The sequence below is a fragment of the Schistocerca nitens genome, unplaced genomic scaffold, assembly GCF_023898315.1.
Source record: "Schistocerca nitens isolate TAMUIC-IGC-003100 unplaced genomic scaffold, iqSchNite1.1 HiC_scaffold_338, whole genome shotgun sequence".
NCBI lineage: Eukaryota > Metazoa > Arthropoda > Insecta > Orthoptera > Acrididae > Schistocerca > Schistocerca nitens.
In genome coordinates, this window is record NW_026045872.1 from 1,476,718 (window position 1) to 1,498,364 (window position 21,647).

Below are 21,647 nucleotides of genomic sequence, written 5' to 3' on the forward strand. Positions count from 1 at the left end.
CAGAGACCAGATGGCAGTTATAAGAGTCGAGGGGCATGAAATGGAAGCAGTGGTTGGGAAAGGAGTGAGACAGGGTTGTAGCCTCTCCCCGATGTTTTTCAATCTGTATATTGAGCAAGCAGTAAAGGAAACAAAAGAAAAATTCGGAGTAGGTATTAAAATCCATGGAGAAGAAATAAAAACTTTGAGATTCGCCGATGACATTGTAATTCTGTCAGAGACAGCAAAGGACTTGGAAGAGCAGTTGAATGGAATGGACAGTGTCTTGAAAGGAGGATATAAGATGAACATCAACAAAAGCAAAACGAGGATAATGGAATGTAGTCGAATTAAGTCGGGTGATGCTGAGGGAATTAGATTAGGAACTGAGACACTTAAAGTAGTAAAGGAGTTTTGCTATCTGGAGAGCAAAATAACTGATGATGGTCGAAGTGATATAAAATGTATACTGGCAATGGCAAGGAAAGCGTTTCTGAACAAGAGAAATTTGTTAACATCGAGTATAGATTTAAGTGTCAGGAAGTAATTTCTGAAAGTATTTGTATGGAGTGTATCCATGTATGGAAGTGAAACATGGACGATAAATAGTTTGGACAAGAAGGGAATAGAAGCTTTCGAAATGTGGTGCTACAGAAGAATGCTGAAGATTAGATGGGTAGATCACATAACTAATGAGGAAGTATTGAATAGGATTGGGGAGAAGAGAAGTTTGTGGCACAACTTGATCAGAAGAAGGGATCGGTTGGTAGGACATGTTCTGAGGCATCAAGGGATCACCAATTTAGTATTAGAGGGCAGCGTGGAGGGTAAAAATCGTAGAGGGAGACCAAGAGATGAATACACTAAGCAGATTCAGAAGGATGTAGGTTGCAGTAGGTACTGGGAGATGAAGAAGCTTGCACGGGATAGAGTAGCATGGAGAGCTGTATCAAACCAGGCTCAGGAATGAAGACCACAACAACAACAACAAGAGCTCTGCTGTACCATGTTCCCGCATGCATTCTTTCTGACAGTTTAGTTTTGAGGCGGTTCAGAAAAAGAATGACCCAATTTTTACTAATAAAATTCGTCTTTTAGAGGATGTTCAGTGTTATTTTTCTCTACCCACTCCACGGCAATCCTTCGCAAAGTCATAAAGAGCAAGTCCAAAGAACGAAGCTTCCATAACGAGACAACAGCAAACCAGCTGTTCAACAAGAACTTTACCCAAATGTGTAGGTCTGCCACTTTTATTTGTTTTTGCTGCTTCCACAGGTATGCCATACATTGGGTAACCTAAAACATTTTGTTTTGGGAACATTAAAGTGTCTACTTATCTTAAAACAACCTATTGAAGAAAACGTAAAGGTTGAAAGTCCAGTTTACGTGACTTACATTTTATCAACCCTATAAGTTTTTAAGCAAAAATATAAATGAAATGGTTAACCAAAAGCATTAGCTTTAAACTTTTCTGTTCAGGAGCACATTAAGGTTGACTGGCTTATCTGCCCATATTTTTGCGAACTGGATCAATAGCTTTATTCATTTTAGACGGATTCCAGTTTTTGTGATCAACCTTCCCCGTTATTTATCTGCAATTCGCAAGAAAATTCCAACAAATTAAGACTTCACACACAAAAATTAGGGGTCTAGTTTAAGTAAATGAAAATGTACATGATTATAGCCTACATATTGTCTACCCAATAAATTTTTAACCAAACACCTAAATGACTAGCTTTAATCATAAGCATTAACTTTAAATCTTACAACGGAACACATGAAGGTTGAATGGCTTCCCTCGCAATATCTAAGAGAAATAACGGAAAATGTAGCACACTGTGAAACTTTTTTACACTCTCAGAACATATAATGGCGAACTGACACGCAACAAGTGAGGCAGGCGACGTGTGCACCCCTCTGCACAGTACCAGAGGCCCGAATACTGTTTGCACCTGATCCCAGTGGAATTCAGGAGGATGCTGATGCAGGGGACCAGGGGTTCCCTTTGGCCGGGGAATCCAGTCTCGGGTACACTATTCTACACTTTCAGTCGTCAATTTACGACAGATTTGCAGTACATTAACATTTCCAATTATGATTACTGTTCTCATAATGTACCTCATATTTTGTATAATGTGGTGATTGTGTCAGTGTTTCAGGTGTTTTAATAATTTTCATGTTAAATTTATCATAATGTAGTTTTGTTAATGTTCATCAAATATTGTAAATAAAATGAATAGGATTTCACCATTATTTTGTAGCTCAGAAATGTGACGTCATTAAGGAAATCTGACTGAATTCAGTACCTCAAAATTAGATGTATTCGCTCACTCGGAAACCAGATACAGAGAAAAAATTCAATTTTTTTACTGTTGTTACCGGTGATATAAGTCACGGCTACAGATAATAATTGTTCCCATCAGAATCTTGCAGGCTACTCGTAATTAATGTGAAAAAGTTTAAAGAAATTTCAAAGATAATTAGCAGACAAGTAGGAAACAAAAATTTGAGCAATTTGCAGTTAGCAACAACTATAAGCAGTTAGACGGCCGCTAATAATGATAAAACATCACCTACAAAATTACTTTCTAGGCTTGACTAGCAGAAACTACACAATTTTATGTTCAAATTGACCCCTCTGATGATGACTTTGGCATGTTACAGGTACGCTGACGCTGAAGCTGGCATAGGAGACATCGCTGGTGCGCAGCAACAATGGTAACTTACCCTCCAGTAACGTTTCCGTCATGTTTTTCTTTTCTGTTGACGGTGCTTGGCGTGTTATTTCTTCATTCTGCGCTAAAACCGCTACGCTTCGACCACTTTCTGTCTACTATCTCCTTGATGGGATCTCATTATTGGTTGATCTCACATGCACTTATCGACAACATCAAAGTTCCGCATCCTGTGACTCCTCGATAGAATTACCAATCCTTTCGCGGAGTTATCTGTAGAGCTTTATGTGAACGTCACCATGCAAACGTGGGCGTGGAGAGACTCCACATTTCATATAAACCCGTACAGTCGCCGGTATACAATGTGAAGTGTGCTTACGTCCTAATACTGAAACAAGGAGCTACTTCAGAATAGCTCCAGCGTTCAATATACACTCTCATAGTGACAATCTGCATCTACATCCATCAGATTGCTCTGCAATCCACAGTTATGTTCCTGGCAGAGGGTTAATCGAAACACCTTCAAGCCACTTCTCTTCCGTTCCGCTCTCTAAGAGCGCACAGGAAAATGACTGTAGAACTGCAGTTAACGAGTGTCAAAAGTCCGAAATGCATCTTGATATAAGTCACTTTCATAAATGTACTTCTTGCTGTATTTCTTCAAGTAAAATATTCAGAAATTTTTTAATACTCTACTTCGCAGAAAAATAGCGATTTAATTCACAGAAGCGGAACTCGACCTTAATTATCGTTGTTCAAGTAATACTAATATTTTCATCATACAAATTAAATAGTTAATTTAGTCATTTTAAATACAATATCCCACATGGCTGTGCATTACGCCAACTTTACACTACAGATAACCAACAGGTGGCACAATGCATTAACAATTTCCGCAATTCAACTGCAGTAGTAGATATGTGATATTGATGCCAGAAAAAAATTCTATAATATTTCTATTTCTAAACGTGAATTCGTCTTAATGTGAGAAGTAAAAGTTATCTGACACTTAAAAAATTCTGTTACAAAATTTTCATGTTATACGTAAGTCAGCAAGTATTATTAAAATATGATACAGTTCTTCAAACTAAATTTCTATTAAAATAATTTCGATTGACGTTTCAGCTAGTCGACTGGTAGAGGCCAATTTCTAGCCAATCATATTACTTCTCCGATCAAAATGTGCTCGCATTGTTACCCGTTTTGTAGGTAGAAATCACAGTGTTATTTTATTTGAAATATGTAAACGAGAATACGTATACAAATATTGCGTTCACGAGGGTAATGAACGTGCAATTAATTTTACGTCAAATCTCAGTACTAACTGAATGACATTAAAACTCGATTCAGAAAAATTTGTCTCCTAAAGTGCTCACATGTGTCATATGCTAATGACAACTTGTTAATGCATATTCGGTTTGATGAAATAACAATTCCGTCATAAGTAATAAATTTTTGTGTTCGTTGTGTTTAAGCCGTCGTTATTACCATCACTGGGATTAGTACAAGCCAGCTGTGTAGTAGGTTATGACGTATACAGGGTGATTAAGCTTCCCCAACTGATGTAGTCTGTCGTCTTATGCAACCCGCAATATTATATCCGACCCCCCCCCCTTTTTTTTTAAAAAAAAAGAAGAAAAAAAAAAGAAAAAAAAGTCACCACACTTTTCGTATTCTCCCACTTGCTATGCGCTAACTGATGGTCGTGAAACAAGTAAAGGAAAAAAGGAACGTTTTGTAGTAAATTTAATGTAGTTACATTTTGTACCAGGATACGTTTCCGCTAGAGGCCACGGTTTTCGAGTTATTCAGGAAAAACATACGAAAGTGACTTTCAAATGCACCTGCACTCGCACATTGTTCCCTCGGCAGTCAGGCTTTTTAGTATGTTTCTCGTGGCACTCCCTCCTTCCACTGTACAAAAATTTCCGACTGCACGAACTATTTGCAATATTCGACTATTTTTGGTCTCTATTGATTGGGCTATTACACTACAAGCATGGTCGGCTATTTCGTTAACGTTACTAATTTAAACGTGGCCGTGAGGTTAATGAAAGAAAAACGCCACATGTTAACGATATGCTGAAACTAATTACGTTCACAGTTCGATCTACACCTAGCCCTTGCAAGGACAATAGCTTCGTAGTCAGAGGGCCTGACGAAAACAGTGATGTAATTGTTTATTTGATGTTGTTAAAATTCATGAAATTTACACAACCGTCAGTTTTACAATTTGTAACTCCTTAACTAAACCGGTATCGTAAGAAGACCATTCAATTTTGGTTCAGTGGCAGGAGGGAGTGTCAAGAACAACATATGAGTGTGGGAGTGGCGGTGCGTTTAAGGTTACTTTTGAACATTTTGCTTGAATAACTCGAAAATTACGGCCTCTAGCGGAAACATATCTCAGTACTAACTACTTCCAATTTCTAAGAAAAAGGTTCTGTTCATTTTTCCGCAGGATCAATAGTTTGTCCGTAGCGAGTGAGAGAATATGAAAATCTAGCGTGGGGCTATTGAAGGCCATATATAACATTGTGGGTTGTGTAAACGTGTGTTGGTAGGAGCAGCTGAATCACCCTATATGTCACTTCACAAAAGCAACTTCTGTCATACATACACATTTTTGAAGCGTGTACCTCCAAGTTTGCTTAAGGTCAGGCATCCACATGTAGGTTGCATAGTGGCGGTCACTACGTCACATAGTACGGACAGACTTTGTACCAGAACGTAGACGCTTCTGTGCAAGAAATTCGCTAAATGATTGTTTCATGAGTTTAATCTCCGTGAAATGCCACTTCCGTTTCACATTGTCGCATCTGTAAGGGAAAGCTTTATCCTGAACAGTAAAGTTTTGTAGTTATACTTTTACAGAGACTCTACACAACAGGCCTACGTTTGCTTAAACGGAAGTCAGAAATCGCTTAAAATGCTACATTTGGTACTATAAAATCAAAAGCATCAGAAAAGGAACGGAAATGTCACACATTACTTCAAGTAAATGGATTTCGGAGACAAAAGACGGTATTTAAACATACAGCCATCTGAAATTCTGAGCAATGAAGGCGTCTGTTACGCATTATTATCACGAAATACTTTCATTATGGTAATTTTACTCACGTAATTTTCAGCTCTGCAGGAAAATGTCTCCTAGCAGTACGCGAACAATAACATCAAGTCATTGAGTTTTTGAATAGGTAACAACACCTGCAAATGAAAAAGGTGTAATGACATAAAATCGGGTGATGCTGGGGAAATTATGTTAGGAAAAGAGACCTGAAAGTAGTTGGTTAATTTTGTGCTTTAGACAGTAAGATAAGTTGCGGTGATTCAGAATGGAAGAAATGAAGCTGGCAGCAGCGAGGAAAGCTTTTCTGAATAAGAAAAAACATGGATAAATGTTAGGTAGCATTTTCTTAAAGTATTTGGCCCAAGTGCTGGTCTACCTGGAACTGAAAAGCTAACGGTAGATATTACAGACATGAAGGAAATAGACGTATCTGAAATGAGGTGTTGCAGAAGAATCCAGCACATTACAAGGGTATACCGGGAAACAAGGGTATACAAAACAGAACTGCGGAAAATGAAGGGTTAGCTGGCTAAGAAACACCAGCAGGGGGGGAATGGTTCATTAGGTTCTGATGGGAAGTGTGGAGGGTGAAACGCGTTGAGGGGACCCAGGGTCTGAATGCAGTAACCAGATTCAGACTGTTGCGTGTTGCGGTTGTTATGGACAGATAAAAAGAATCCCACAATAGATACTCCCCGTGGCGAGGTGCATTAAACTAGTCTTCTGGTTGAAGGTTACAACAACAGCATCAGCAACATCACTTCGAAGGCTGACAATAATGAAGTGCCTAACGATATTTTCAAATAGAATAACGTATAAGCCGACTGGAAATCTTTTACTTTCGGTGTTTTCTAACGAAATCATAACGTAAAGTACGTACATTTCAGCATTATTTACATTAGTAAACTTTTGACTTCTGCTAATTGTCTCTAACTCGTGCTGTCGTCACGATTGCGAGTCCGCTGGGAACCAAATGGAGAGAATGTTTTGTGTGTTAACGTCTGCCTTGCCTGTAAAGTCGACTTGGCGAAGCAGCGAACAATCCGAAACGGGAGAGGGATTCATTCTGTCTCGCGGGTTTTTGCCTGTCAGCCCACTGTGTACATTCGTGCGTCACAGCACTCGCTGACGTCACGCAGCGCTCTACTTGAATGAGGGAACGCCACAAAACAATCCGTGCTTCCCGTCTCGGCGTGTCTTTGGTACCCGCTACAGCTGTTAGAGAATAATATTGCATAATACCCTACACACAGTACCACATTAACACCGACGTGCCAGCAGGAGAGAATTTGTCTGTGTCTGATTCAGCCTCTAGGCGACATTTAAGAATTATCCCTGGTATAGAGTTACAGGGTGGACGGAAACTTTCTCCCTTTTTTTATTGAGCCACCGAGGTTTGGTGCTGGCCTCTATAAATTGATTAATCATAGTGAACATATTCCCACAGTTGTTTGTCTGCTGCTCACAAGTGTTGTGATGGCACGCTTCTTCTCAGCAGATCATTTCCATAAATTGAACACGACTGTACTTGGTATCTCAGCGAGAATCTGTCATTAAGCGTAACGTTATATATAAATATTAATTACGGATTTAAAAATAGACAGTGATGTAAAAGTTTAGTTTTCTTCCTTTTTATGGATTTATACATTCTTGAGAATTTCTCGGGTATTCAGCCGGGTAGCGTCGTCCAAAGGCGCGATATTTCGGCAAGCCGACTTCTTGCCAATTTCAGGCGTCCAAGAACATTTGACTGTTGCTGCATGCATGAACGCATCTGGCACGTATTTCTCACCAATCGTTATTTTCAAAGCAATGAGGAAACGCCCTGAATTTCAAGAGGCTCACCTCCTGGTTCCATTACAGAGTTGAGAGATCAGGGTACATGAATGAAAACCTGTTTAAGACCTGGCTTAGACGCTTCAAGAAACACAAAACAGTTCTTATTATTGACAACCATGACAGCCATACTAGCATGTATGGTGTATAATTCTGTCGGGAAAATGGAATGGAATTTTGGGATTGTCTCCACACAGCACACATGTACTACAGCCATTAGACGGAACGTTCTTCAAGTCTCTAAAGGTTCGATATCACAGAATTCAATGGGTTCATCGTAACCCCAATGAAAACACTACAAAACAAAGATTCTTTACTATTTCCTGCATTAACACCAGCATCCAGTACCTTTTCTCAGCACGATGTTGTCAAGGACATTTTGCCAACTCCAAGGAAAAAGGGATTGTCTAGGACAACACAGACTTCAGTTCGACTCAGATCAGATGAAAACCTGGAAAACCTGCTTTTCAACGGAAAACAAAGAAATAAAGAAAGAAATGAACCAACATTAATAGAAATTAGGTCTATGAGCAATGATGAAAGAAGTAGTAAAAGATCCGAATCGCCAGCAAACAGCGAGAATAATTGTGGGTTTTGTTTCATGAATTATTATAGTGCGGAATCATTGGAAAAGGGTGACTGGTTTCGCTGCCAAAAATGTAATGTTTGGTACTACGAAGTTTGCGTTGATGCCCGAGGGTAAAAGTGCTTTTTATGGAGAAAATGTCGATGATCAGAATTGTTCCAAGAATAGATCACTTGTAATGATGTAATATTTGTTTTACGTATTCATTGAACATCAAAGAACAAGTGCCATAGTTTAAATTCTTTCTTTCCTCAATATGTTTCCAGTTACAATAGCATTTTTCAGAAATGATCGAAATTGTACCACCTTGCCGTAAATATAAATACTGCCGAATGCGAAGACACAGTATGAGAAGAAGACATTTCTATCGACCACATGACATGAGAGCAGAGTTGTGCGGAAGCGCGTTTTAGCAGTAAATCTCTATGTTTTCTCTGCGGCAGTAAAGAAGAAAGAATTCGGGTTTATATTTTTCTGGTGCTTGAGCTCCGTGATACACCTTACCAGCCTGCTCGCTTTTGTTTAGATGTAATAAACAGAGAACTGTTGGGTTCCATGCGAAATGTACGCAGCTTTTATACTATTCACTCTACCATAGAAAAAGCAGAAAGAGCGTACGAAACCATCTGCAACAACGTTGTCTATCCAGAAAATTTTATTCTGGTAAAATGTGAAGTAGTTCTTCAGAGACGTCATTAACTAGAAACCAACGAGAGTAATTCATAACAGTGTAGTTATGTACCGGATTCAATAATATGCAATGTCTCTAGAAGAAAGAATCTGATGACGACATATTTCAAGATTTATAGCTTTACAAATCATATTGAAATAATTTTTAGGACTCATGACATCTCGAATCACGATAAATTTTAGGTGTCCCCTTTGATACGCAGCAGGTTGATGAACTTTTACAAATCGCTCTATCTGTATTGAACCGACGGTTCTTAAAGAGATTTTTCGCTCTAAATCAAAATCGAGAATTTCCTGAAGTTATTCGTGTCTGTCGATAAAGGCTATAGAGTTTTTCCTGTTCTGGTGAATCCTCTTCATCGCCGAAATGTTCCTTCTTAATGATTGGAAAGTATGCATCAGTCTCGGACTGCTGAGAACCAACAGACGAGAGTTTGTGACCACCACCAGGACTGCTGTGATGTGCGGATCTTTCGCCATGAGCAGAGCACGCCTACTAAATGGTCCACTCCTATATGGGACGGCTCAGCGCATGATAATTAAGTCCGTTGCTTTTAACGTTATTTGTCCTGCCTTTGTTCAGGTGAAATACTTTGCATACTCTATTTGCATAAACGGATGTAAGCAAAGATATTCCATTGGCACTGTAGATAGCTAACACCTAAATGGGAAAAAAGTAGTTGAAGCTGTTTCACGTCACCGGCCGTTGTGGCCGAGCGGTTATAGGCGCTTCAGTCCGGAACCGCGTTGCTGCTATGGTCGCAGGTTCGAATCCTGCCTCGGGCATGGATGTGTGTGCTGTCCTTAGGTTAGTTAGGTTAAAGTAGTTCTAAGTCTAAGGGACTGATGACCTCAGATGTTAAGTGCCATAGAGCTCAGAGACATTTTTTTTGTTTCACGTCTGGCGAAATGTGTTACTCCACAAAGCACATACAGTTTTCATAAAATATGTAGTTACGAACCGTTATCATTTACTTATGCAACGTACAGAAATCCAACAACGCACATTTGATTTTTTTAAAAATTATTTCTTGGATAGCAATGAAGCTGTGTTGTCCAATTATGAATCGGAGAATCGTCTTATGAAACTGCCATGAATTATCGGTGAGAGGTTGTTTTATATTTCTATTACGTTCGTTGAGCTAAGAAAATTGCGTTTTACTTTTCGCAGAATGAATGGTTTTGCTTGAATTTTGATAAAGCGTGGCTGATAGATCAACGAGTTGACCTATACACAAGATTGACTATTACACTTTACATTGTGTGCTGCACAAAGAGCACTTTATCTTGCTGTAGTTTTTTGCAGTTTCGCTCAACTGCGGAAGAAAGTTGCGTGAAATATCAGCACTGCTGTCAGAGGTGGTGACGAAACTATGATTTTACTACAATGAGATAGTACCTTTCTTCTGACCCTTTAATATGTATTGGCTAAAGATCCAGAAAATCACTGCCGATGTCAGAGAACACAGTTTCTTTTTTACTTATGGACACCTTTTGGAGGAACGTTTAGGAAACTAGAAAATAATGAAGTGTTGTTTTCTGAAAGATAGTTGGCCAATTAAACATTTAAGATTTCCTTGTGACTTTCATAAATCACTAAAAGACAGTTATGACCGATTTACACCCCCATATTCATACAGTCAATATCTGCATCTAGATCCATTCTACGTAAACTGTTGTGATGCGCATGGAAGGCAGTAACTATCATTATAATAAATATTAGACCCTATACTTGTTGCATTCACTTTTGGAGCTGCGAAAGGAGGTGCTGTGTAAATGTATGGGTGCACGCTGTAAGTAAACTAATTTTTTTCGTGTTCTCTACGAAAGGGATACATCGAACACACTATTAAATTCCTGGACTCCTCACTTTCTTCCTGTTCTTGGAATCTCATATGCTGGCTTTCACGGGATAGTTGAAGTCTACTTTCAACCGCATGCCAGTTTAGGTTTTCAGCATTTGCGCAGCAATCTCCTGTGAATCAAACAAACCTGTCCTCTTGCTGCCCTTTTTTGTACACGTTCAGCATCTCATGTTGGTCCTGATTAGTTCACTTCAGAATTATTTCAGGACGCGCGAGCGTAACAACTGGTTTATACTAATATCCACTTGCCACCTGCCTTACCTTACGATTTAATCCAAGTGATCAAACCATTTCAGAGTTTGTTCTTCGTTGAACTCCACATTAAGTATACTACTTCTTCACTACACTGATAAGCGTTGCGTTAACACATCACGCGGTTACCCATTACACATCATCGACATCCCCCCCCCCCCACTAAAAAAACACATATGCATACGTGGACACATGTTCGTGGCGTAAGCCACATTTTCTCACTGGTCCACACAACACACGACGAAAAAACTACTACTTACCAGTGAACTTGTACCTCAGTTCTCACGCGCTGCTCGTAAACAAATGTCTAAAAATAACGTTGTGGAACTGGTATCAGCTAGCGCGTATTTAACAGACAGATAAAATATACAGCGGCGCCTTTCGTCGCGCAGTTTCTTTCTGAGGCAATAAACTCGGCGCCACTGAAGACAACCAGTGCGGGCGCACCTCCGCCTGGAAGAAAGTTGCCATAAATTTACGTACTTTTAAATATTAAATTTTTCCTCGCTAGCTTGATGAAACCGCTTTTATTCCGTACATGTAGCCCTGTGAATAACTCCGTACCTCTCCACGTTCTAAATTCGCTTCTGAAGTGAAATGCTGTCAGCACACGGAACGTGTCGAGAAGAGCCTAGAGGACACCACAATCTGTGTAAGCAAACTTTTCTTAGCGTAAGTCTGATTGCGGCGGAGATGTACCGGTAGCGAAGACAAAAGACGTCATTCTCCGATTGTCTGTTGCAAGCCAACAAACAGTGGCTGTTCATCTGCCTCTGAGTATTGTGAACGTACAGAATACATTCTTGTAATTACCCTCAGTTACGAAACAATAAATCTTGTCGCATTTAAGGGATCTTAATATTTTCGATGAATTTATCAGAGGTATCTTAAGCTGTGTCACACCGACATATGAACTATTACAAATTTGAATTATATTAATACCTTCAGCTGCTAACGGGCGTTGATATATATCAACGGGGACAGGTGAAAATGAGCGCCTCGACGGGGACTTGAACCCGGGATCTCCTGTTTACATGGCAGACGCTCTATCCATCTGAGTCACCGAGGGCACAGAGGACAGCGCAACTGCAGCGACTATCTCGCGTACGCCTCCCGCGAGGCTCACACTCTCAACTTCTGTGTCACACACTACATTCGTAGTGTCCCGCCCCAACACGCTCATTACTCGTGGAAGACATTCTTACAAAGCCCCGTAAGAGTTCGGGGAATATGTTTGCATCCGCACAGAAGAAGAAGAAGGTTATGGCCGGTGTTGACAGACTATATACTTACATGGATATGGTGTCTGTTCTTTCGGACATGTCCGAAAGGACAGACACCATATCCATATAAGTATATGCTATTCCGTCGGGCCGGCCGAAGTGGCCGTGCGGTTAAAGGCGCTGCAGTCTGGAACCGCAAGACCACTACGGTCGCAGGTTCGAATCCTGCCTCGGGCATGGATGTTTGTGATGTCCTTAGGTTAGTTAGGTTTAACTAGTTCTAAGTTCTAGGGGACTAATGACCTCGGCAGTTGAGTCCCATAGTGCTCAGAGCCATTTTTTTATTCCGTCGGTATACTGTGCCTGCACATGCAGCGCGAAATAGCACTCTGGTTGACGCTGTTAAACGTGACTGTACCCAAGTGAAATTCTAATCTATATCAGATGTTCTAGGAGCTATAGTCTGGAACCGCGCGACCGCTACGGTCGAGGTTCGAACCCTGCCTCGGGCATGGATGTGTGTGATGTCCTTAGGTTAGTTCGGTTTAAGCAGTTCTAAGTTCTAGGGGACTGATGACCTCAGTAGTTAAGTCCCATAGTGCTCAGAGCCATTTGAACCATTTTTTGTATCAGCTGTGTTCTCGCTGGTGTAATTGTTAAATAAAGTGATATCTTATTTTGAGTTGCATAAAACGAACCTGTTTTAACTTCTTCGTTTTTTATGAGGTTACTCTTTAATAGTCCCAATAATTAGGTTTATAACTTCAAGAAAGTTGTGTTTGTCCTGGTGAAATTTAGGCTATTTTTAAAAGTAGGTACTGTACTATTAGTATTAATTGCTTGCAATGTTCTTTCTTTTTTTTTTTCCCTAGTGGGTCACTGAAAGATATTAGCGCAGGTATTCCTTAGGAGCACCATGTGCGTTTCTCCCATCCAAAATTAGTTTATGATAAATAAATTGTGTGTTCTTGCATGCGCAGACCATTGTAAAAACATTTGACAGTTCCATCCGCTTCCATACTACAAATCAGTATAGCCTGGTAATTATCTGAATTGCATTTCTTGAACGATAGGCAAGCACAGAGAGAGAGAGTGGAGAAGGGATAGACGGAAAGTGTTACACAGAGGAAGAGTGAGTAGGAGAGGGAGACTGAGAGAGAGAAGAAGAAGGAGAGCGGGAGGGGGAGGTATGAAGAGGGACAGTTGTAGGAGGGGGGGGGGCGGCGGAAGAGAGGGTGGAGAAGGGTTTGGAGGACTGGCAGAGGAGAAGGGGCAAATAGAGGGGTAGTAAGAAGGGGCAAGTATGAGCGCCATGATCGTTATGCTGCAAAATGATGGTTATCTGAGGTCCATATAGGTAGATGAAAAGACTATCCAAACAATCTCGCTGTTGCAGGAACTTGAGAGTGAGGTGACCTCGCATGTATCTTAAACGTCTTCAGCCACAATTCAAAACGAAAACAGTCGGATCAGCTCCTACATCCACGGTCAACCTACACTGATGAGCCAAAGCATTGTGTCCTCTGCCCACCATCATATCAAATGTAGCGTTGTGCCGTTGTACGGCATGTGAAACGATAACGAACGTATGTAAGGGGATCAGAGACGACTGGAGATTCATTCTGGAAACGATACACCCGAACGTGCATATCCACCGACATAGAGGACTGATAAACGGCAGATTGTTAAGGCCTGGCGTCTGGGAACCAACATCTCAGATATAATGAAGTTGGTCGGCTTTTTCACTGTTACTGTCGCGATCATCCGTGGGAAGTTGTTGAAGGACGGTGAAAACTACGAGTAGACGACAAGGTGTTGAACTTTCACGCCTCATCATCGAACGAAGAGATCGGAGTTAGCCTGTACTGTAAAGCAAGATAGGCGGTGGTCTGTGGCATATCTGAAAGAGCAAAATGCAGATTCACGTACATGTTTCGAGTAAACTTTTCAGCGCACATGTTCGAACACGCGAGTCCTCAGCAGTGTTGTTACCTAGACTGGGCCGTCGTCTCGCCCAGTTAAATACCTTTCTTTAAAAAACAGGTCGATGGTCGTGTCCGGATACGCCGTCACCTGGGCGAACGGCAGCTTGAAACACACTACGGCACCTGAAATTCCAGTGGACACGATGTAGTAATGGAAGGCGCCATGACTGCTGTAGACTACATGGGCATTACTGCGGACTATCTGTTTCCCATCATGCTTGAAGTTTTCCCCTGAATCCGACGCCATCTTCTAGCAGGAGCCACAAGACCAGAATCGTGCTACATTGGTTTGAGGAGTATGATAGTGGACTCACGTTGATGTGTTAGCTACCAAATTCGCCGGATCTGAACCCAATGAAGCACACCTGGGATGCTGTCGGACGCCATTTCCACGGCCACGGTCCACCTGTCCATATTTCACGCGAATTGGATGCCCTGTGGGCAGATCGCAGGTGCAACATGTCTGTAGTAATCCACGAAGGACATGTCCAGTCCTTGCCACCCAGAAATTCGATGTACTGCGTTCCAAAGGACTACCAACACGCTGCTAATCAGATATCAAAATGTTTTTGCTCATCAGTGTAATTCAGTGTTTAACAAAAAGACAATCTCTGTTACCAAACACACTTTCAGAAAACATTTCACACCATTTCGACTCTGCAAAACGTTCCTCCAGAACAGGTATACATAGTGGAATGTGGTACATTAAGGGTTAACTATAACCGTTGCCAGTCAACGTAATAAAATCTTTGATCTCCCACATCGGTACTTATGTTCCAGATCTTTAGCAAAACATATCGAAGGACCATAAGAAATGTACTTATCTCATCGTAATGAAACCAAAGTTTCGTCACTATCTCTGTAGATAAAAAAACTCATCCCTCTCGTTAGTAGCATGTGCCAAGAATCTTACTTTGCTCTCGATCCGTTATCACGAATCTTGGGTATCTATCTTACGGGGTATTTATCTTTTTTACTAACGTAATGTAGAACTGTAGTAAGTAAAACAGGAAAAAGTGAAGTACAAACTATTGATTTAGGCGATAAAATAAATAAGCGAAATTTATTTATAAGGAGCGATCAAATAGTTTCCGTTCGAGGGCGTTGTTGCAGCGTGTACACAACCAAATGCGGCTACGATGCGGGTATATAAGCACCGACATGTAGGCAAGGAATCAGTGCGGCAATCGTGTCTTCCGAGGTGCGTGCGTTAAATGCGGAAGCGTACCTATGGCGACGTTATTACCAAATGCTCCAAACAGGACCAGCGTGATGTTACTCTTTCCTTGGCTGCCGAAGGGCAAACACTTTCAGATATTCCTAGGAGAATGAAGAATGTGTGTCGGGCTGCATGTCTGTCCAAAACCACCGTTGTGCATTTGTGCGCTAAGGGCTTCCAATACTTCGTGATAACGCACGTCCCCATACTGCAGATGTCGTAACGAGAAATTACTCCAACTCAAGTAGGAGTCACTCGAGCACCTGGCCTGATCTCTCCGCATGCGATTATCACGCCTTCGGTCCCCTAAAACAGGCTCTGAAGGGTCGATGATTCCTGTTGAACGAAGATGAGCAGCAGACAGTTAAGGGTTTCTTCACGCAGCAAGACACGATGTTTTACCAAACGAGTATCTTCAAGGTGGTGCGTCGGTGGGGTGATTGTCCCAGGGCTCAAGGCGATTTTGCCTCTTTGGTATACCGGTTCTGAACTGTACTGGACCGTACGGCCTTCGAACGGAAGCTTTTAGAGCGCTCTCTAAATAGCGTGCCAGATATAGACGGGTTAAGAGATGAAACATGTATGCGAAACATATTTCATACATGATAATAAGGCAGTGAAGTAAATCATTTACTTAGGAAGTGAGCTCTCCACAAACGCTTCTGAACTAACATTCACGGCCTAGTCAGCCTAGTCAGTGTGCCAGTAGAGGTGGTTTGTTCACACCTTCCTCAAAATTGACGTGATTCTTTCCATGACGGATGATAAAACTCGGTGACTGTCTCTAAAATGAAGTGACCAATCGTAACTACTTGGTGATGCTAGAATTCTTTCCGCACTTACTTAAAATTTCAAGTACTATCAGCACTGTGTAACTGACACCAAAGAATGATTGTCCAACATCGTGTTAATGTTCTTGTAACTAAAAGGTAGAGATAAGATGAAACTCAGATCCAACGCATATTCTAGTTTACTCGTCTTCAACAGCACCAAAGGGCCGCTGACTTAATCGTACCCAAACGACAGATGGACCCCCCAACAACAGTGTCACTTACACTCTCTTTTTCTCTCTCTTTTTTTTTCTCTCTCTCTCTTTTTTTTACGAATAAAGCCGCTTCGGTGATCCACACTACCTTATTCTCAAAAAATTGTAATGGCTGCAGTTACGTGTAGGGATTTTCTCTCCTTTGTTAGTATGTACACCACTTTCCTGAAACACAGCGATCATGTTCGGAGTTTAACCCAGGGCGATGGGATGAAGTCAAATGATGAGAAACATTACGCCAGCATTTTTTGTTCTCCGGAAATAAAATACTTCACGTAAAAAGTCTGTTTCACTGCCAGGATGCGTCCTGATAACCTTGGAATCAAGAGCAGTTGTGTAACCGGAAGTAGGCAGTCTCGGATGCGGAGACGAGTTTTTTCCAGCAGTGAATGCAGCACATTCTGTTTTCCGCTGTGTCGATCGTGGCCCGCGGCTACGCGCGGCGCGTCGTGTCATTCTGCAGCGGACGCCCCATCTGTTCCGGCGGGGACGCACAAAGCCATAGCACACGAGTATTAAACAGTGGGGACGGTGTAAACAAAGGGGAGTGCCGAGCCAGTAAACGGCGGCGACGGCCACGGCGTGTTTGTGTCGACGGCGATCACAACACGAGCTGTGTACGTCACGTGTCCCCACGTGGGACGCCCGCTCCGGCCGCCCACGCTGCGGAAGCGCTGCCTCTTCGTCTGGCCCAGCACCCGCTGAACTACCAGTTGCTCACATCACTGTCACTTTCATTCAGAATTTGCCCTTAGTTCCTGCAGATAGTGACTGACTGTGGCTTACAATAATACTGTACAAGGTGTTTGTAAATTAACTGTATAAAAGTACTTTTAACTGTAAAAAAGGTAGATAACTTGCAGACATTTTTGATACACCACCGAATGCACTATAGCTTGAAGTTTTACTTACAAGTGTTCAGTGGTTCTCAGCCTCTTCATCTCAGAGTAGCACTTGCAACTTACTTCCTCCGGATGTATTCCAATCCCTGTGTTCCTCTACAGTTTTTTCCCTCTTCAGCTCCCTCTAGACCCATGGAAATCATTTCCTGAGGTCTTGACAGATGTACTACCATCCTGTCCTCTCTCCTTGTCAGTGTTTTCCACATATTCCTTTTGAGGCGCGGAGCCGTAAATCGCTCCTGTCTAGAGCCTGTGAATCGGGAGAATGACTCATGCATGCAGTGACAGATGGTCCGAAACGGGTTCAGTCGAGTATGTAATTCTAATTTTCATCTGCTAGAGGACAGTAGTGTACAGAGACATTCAGGAGATAAGTCAAGAGAATGCAGAATGAGATTTTCACTCTGCAGCGGAGTGTGCGCTGATATTAAACATCCTGGCAGATTAAAACTGTGTGCCGGACCGAGACTAGAACTCGAGACCTTTCCCTTTCGCGGGCAAGTGCTTTATCATCTGAGCTACCCAAGCACGACTCTCGCAACGTCCTCACAGCTTTACTTCCGCCAATACCTCGTCTCCTACTTTCCAAACTTCACAGGAGCTCTCCTGCGAACCTTGCAGAACTTAGCTGTGGGTAAGCCATGTCTCCGCAATATCCTTTCTTCCAGGAGTGCTAGTTCTGCAAAGTTCGCAGGAGAGCTTCTGTGAAGTTTGGAAAGTAGGTTCAAATGGTTCAAATGGCTCTGAGCACTATGGGACTTAACATCTATGGTCATCAGTCCCCTAGAACTTAGAACTACTTAAACCTAACTAACCTAAGGACATCACACAACACCTAGTCATCACGAGGCAGAGAAAATCCCTGACCCCGCCGGGAATCGAATCCGGGAACCCGGGCGTGGGAAGTGGAAAGTAGGAGACGAGGTACTGGCGTAAGTAAAGCTGTGAGGAGGGCGTGTGAGTCGTGCTTGGGTCGCTCAGATGGTAGAGCATTTATCCGCGAAAGGCAAAGGTCCCGAGTTCGAGTCTCGGTCCGGCACACAGTTTTAATCTGCCAAGAAGTTTCAAGTCAAGAGAATGTTTTTGTGAATTATTTTGTTTAGTTCTTGAAGGATTTTTTGTTTATTTATGTTTATACAGTTTTGTATATGCGTTTAGTAATGTGAATTATGCGTGAATGTGGTCTATAATATATATGTAGATCATTGTTCTTCTGATGAACGATGTACGACGGGAAATTTTGAATCATAATATGTTAAGTAAGTTTATGGTAAAAGGAAAACTAATTCGAGTGCAAATGAAAGTAGTTAATAACGTAAAGTATAAACAAAATATCAGAATGTTAAATATTTATTTCGGGAAAAAGTACAGTTCGAAAGTGTGTTATCTGTTGACTGATTAGGCATGAAAAGCGCTGAATAACGCGGGAGAAGAATGATTTTTTATTGGCCTTAAAAAAACTGACCAATCAGAACTAAGAATTCTTCACGTGTCTTTTCTCTTTGGAGATATAGAATGCTTACAGCAGTCTAAAGATAGTCGGAGCCCAGCCTTTTAATGGTACGGTCGTGTATAGTATGAGCTCCGAAGGAAGTTATAATTTGTCGGTTTTAGTTGTGCTACATGCTTCAAAAGTTTTTTAAAGTGAAGGCATAATTATTCCGGTGCGCTTTTTAGAAAGTATGGACTTTTTAAGTAATTTTGTGTGTGATAAAAGACAGTTTCTATGTGGCATATTGAGCAGATCGGTGACTATACACTTGAATGCATTACACATTGATAAACTCAATAGTATGGCGAGCATTTTCATTTAAGAACAATCTGTGCTTAGTAGCTGTTCAGATTTCTGGAAATGCCATAAACTTGCTAGCGTGAATGAAAGGGTTTGTGCTTGACTGTGTCAAGATTAGCACGGGCTCGGCAGTGAACGTGCACATTATTAAGATTCAGAATATACCGAAGTTTTGCCAGTATTTCCACCTTTCAGTCAAAATTAAGACCTTTTCCCGATTCTTGGAATAGTTACGGTGTATGCAGCCTGGTGTGAGTTGCAGTACGGTAGGTTTCTGCTTGGCTTTCCTACCGCCGATCTGCTGCAACGAGTTCATTGGTAGGTGAAGGTAAAAGGACGGACGTAACCGCGCCGCCGCACTTCCCTCTCCGATTCTGCGCAGAGCCTCTTCATTCCTTACCTTAACAGTCCACCTAATTTTCAACATTGGCTGGTAGCACCACATCTCAAATGCTTCGATTTTCTTCTGTTCTGTTTTTTCACAGTCCATGATTCACTACCATACAATGCTGGGCTCCAGATGTACATTCTCAAAAATATCTTCCTGAAATTAAGGCCTACTTTTGATACAAGTAGTCTTCTTCTGGCCAGGAACGCCCTTTTCACCAGTACTAGTCTGCTTTTGATGTCTTTCTTGCTGCCGGCCGCTGTGGCCGATCAGTTCTACACGCTACTGCTACAGCCGCAGGTTCGAATCCTACCTCGGGTATGGATATGTGTGATGTCTTTAGGTAAGTTAGGTTTAAGTAGATCTATGCCTAGGGGACTGATGACCTCAGATGTTGAGTCCCACAGTGCTTAGAGCCATTTGAATTTCCTTCTTGCTCTGTCCTTTGTTATTTTGCTGCCTAGGTAACAGAACCCCTTAACTTCTTTAACTTTGTGCCAATCAATCCTGATGTTAAGTTTCTAACTGTTCTTATTTCTGCTAGTTCTCATTACTTTCGTCTTTCTTCGATTTACTCTCAATCCATTTTCTGTACTCATTAGACTGTTCATTCCATTCAGCATAGCATGTAATTCTTCACTTTCACGTAGAACAGCAATGTCATCAGCGAATCGTTTCATTAACATCCTTTCTCCTTGAATATTAATTCCACTCCTGAATCTTTCTTTTATTTCCATCATTGCTTCTTCGATGTACTGGTTGAACGGTAGGGGCGAACGGCTGCATCCCTGTCTTACACCCTTTTTAATACGAGCGCATCGTTCTTGGTCATCCACTCTTATTACTCCCTCTTGATTCTTGTACACATTGTATATTACCTGTGCCAAATCCTGTGAAGCAAGTCGTGTGTGGTGGTAACTGCTTGTGTTATCCGTCGTCGCAAAAAAAAAAAAAAAAGGTTCAAATGGCTCTGAGCACTATGGGACTCAACTGCTGTGGTCATAAGTCCCCTAGAACTTAGAACTACTTAAACCTAACTAACCTAAGGACAGCACACAACACCCAGCCATCACGAGGCAGAGAAAATCCCTGACCCCGCCGGGAATCGAACCCGGGAACCCGGGCGTGGGAAGCGAGAACGCTACCGCACGACCACGAGATGCGGGCTCCGTCGTCGCAGGTCGTCGACGTTTCCCAGAAGCGGAGAAAGAGACACTCTGTCTTTAATGTAACACCATACAGATAAGTCCATTGGGGTTAAATCAGGTAATCGTTGTGGCCAATATATTGTTCCAGCAGGTCCATTCAAACTCGTCACATTCCTCCGGAGGTACGCGATAACTTCACGAAGATAATGTGGTGGCGTGCCATCTTGCTGGAAAATAAAATCTGTGCCCATGTCCTGTTGTGATTGAGGCGTTAGATTATCTTCGAGTGTCTCGTATAAGATGAGCCAGTTGAAGTCGACTCTGCAAAACAAAAGAAAGGTCCGTGTTACGGCTTACAGTGCAAAATACCGTTTACCTTAGACGAGTCCCATATATGTTCAATTACGTGACGTGGTTTCTGCTCACCCCGTATCAGAACACTTACCCCTGAACTGTCTCTGAACTGTAGCAGCGGATTTGGATTCAGAAAACCATAAACGAGACTGCGCGCGCTCTGCGCCGTTATATGACTTCATGAAGACTGTTAGAATAACTCATTCGCGCATTTCACATAGAGGGAACGTCGGGAACTAACAGTGTCAGGCTGCAATAAAACTTGAAGATATATTACATTCGGTGCTGTAGCAAAGATTTCTGTAGGTTATCTACCCATTCCACATTTAAAGTTAACTCTGTATAACTAATTTATAAACATCCTATGGATTCGACACGAATCTTTCACTCTACGATGGTGTACACGGTACACTGACGCTTGGCGTTTGAACCTTGCCTTCGCTATGCAGTACTGGAAGTTTCTTAAGCATTTTTTTTCCAGTCTAGTTTGATGCGACCCTCGCCCCCCCCCCCCAACCTCGACTTCATCTCTTACGGTTAATTCTTTATCTCAGAACAGCAATTGTAACACTGCACACCCCGAACGCTAAAATCGCAAAAACTGTGTGTTCGTCAGTTCAACCGTTCGGAAATAAGGC

The 21,647-nt window shown here is 41.8% G+C and overlaps 1 protein-coding gene across 1 annotated transcript in view; it reads left to right on the forward strand.

The window, feature by feature from the left end:
• The window catches only part of LOC126227747 (leucine-rich repeat-containing protein 15-like), a 1,015,582-nt gene that overhangs the window by 692,334 nt on the left and 301,601 nt on the right, over positions 1-21,647 (forward strand). The gene's annotated exons all lie outside the window — the stretch shown is intronic.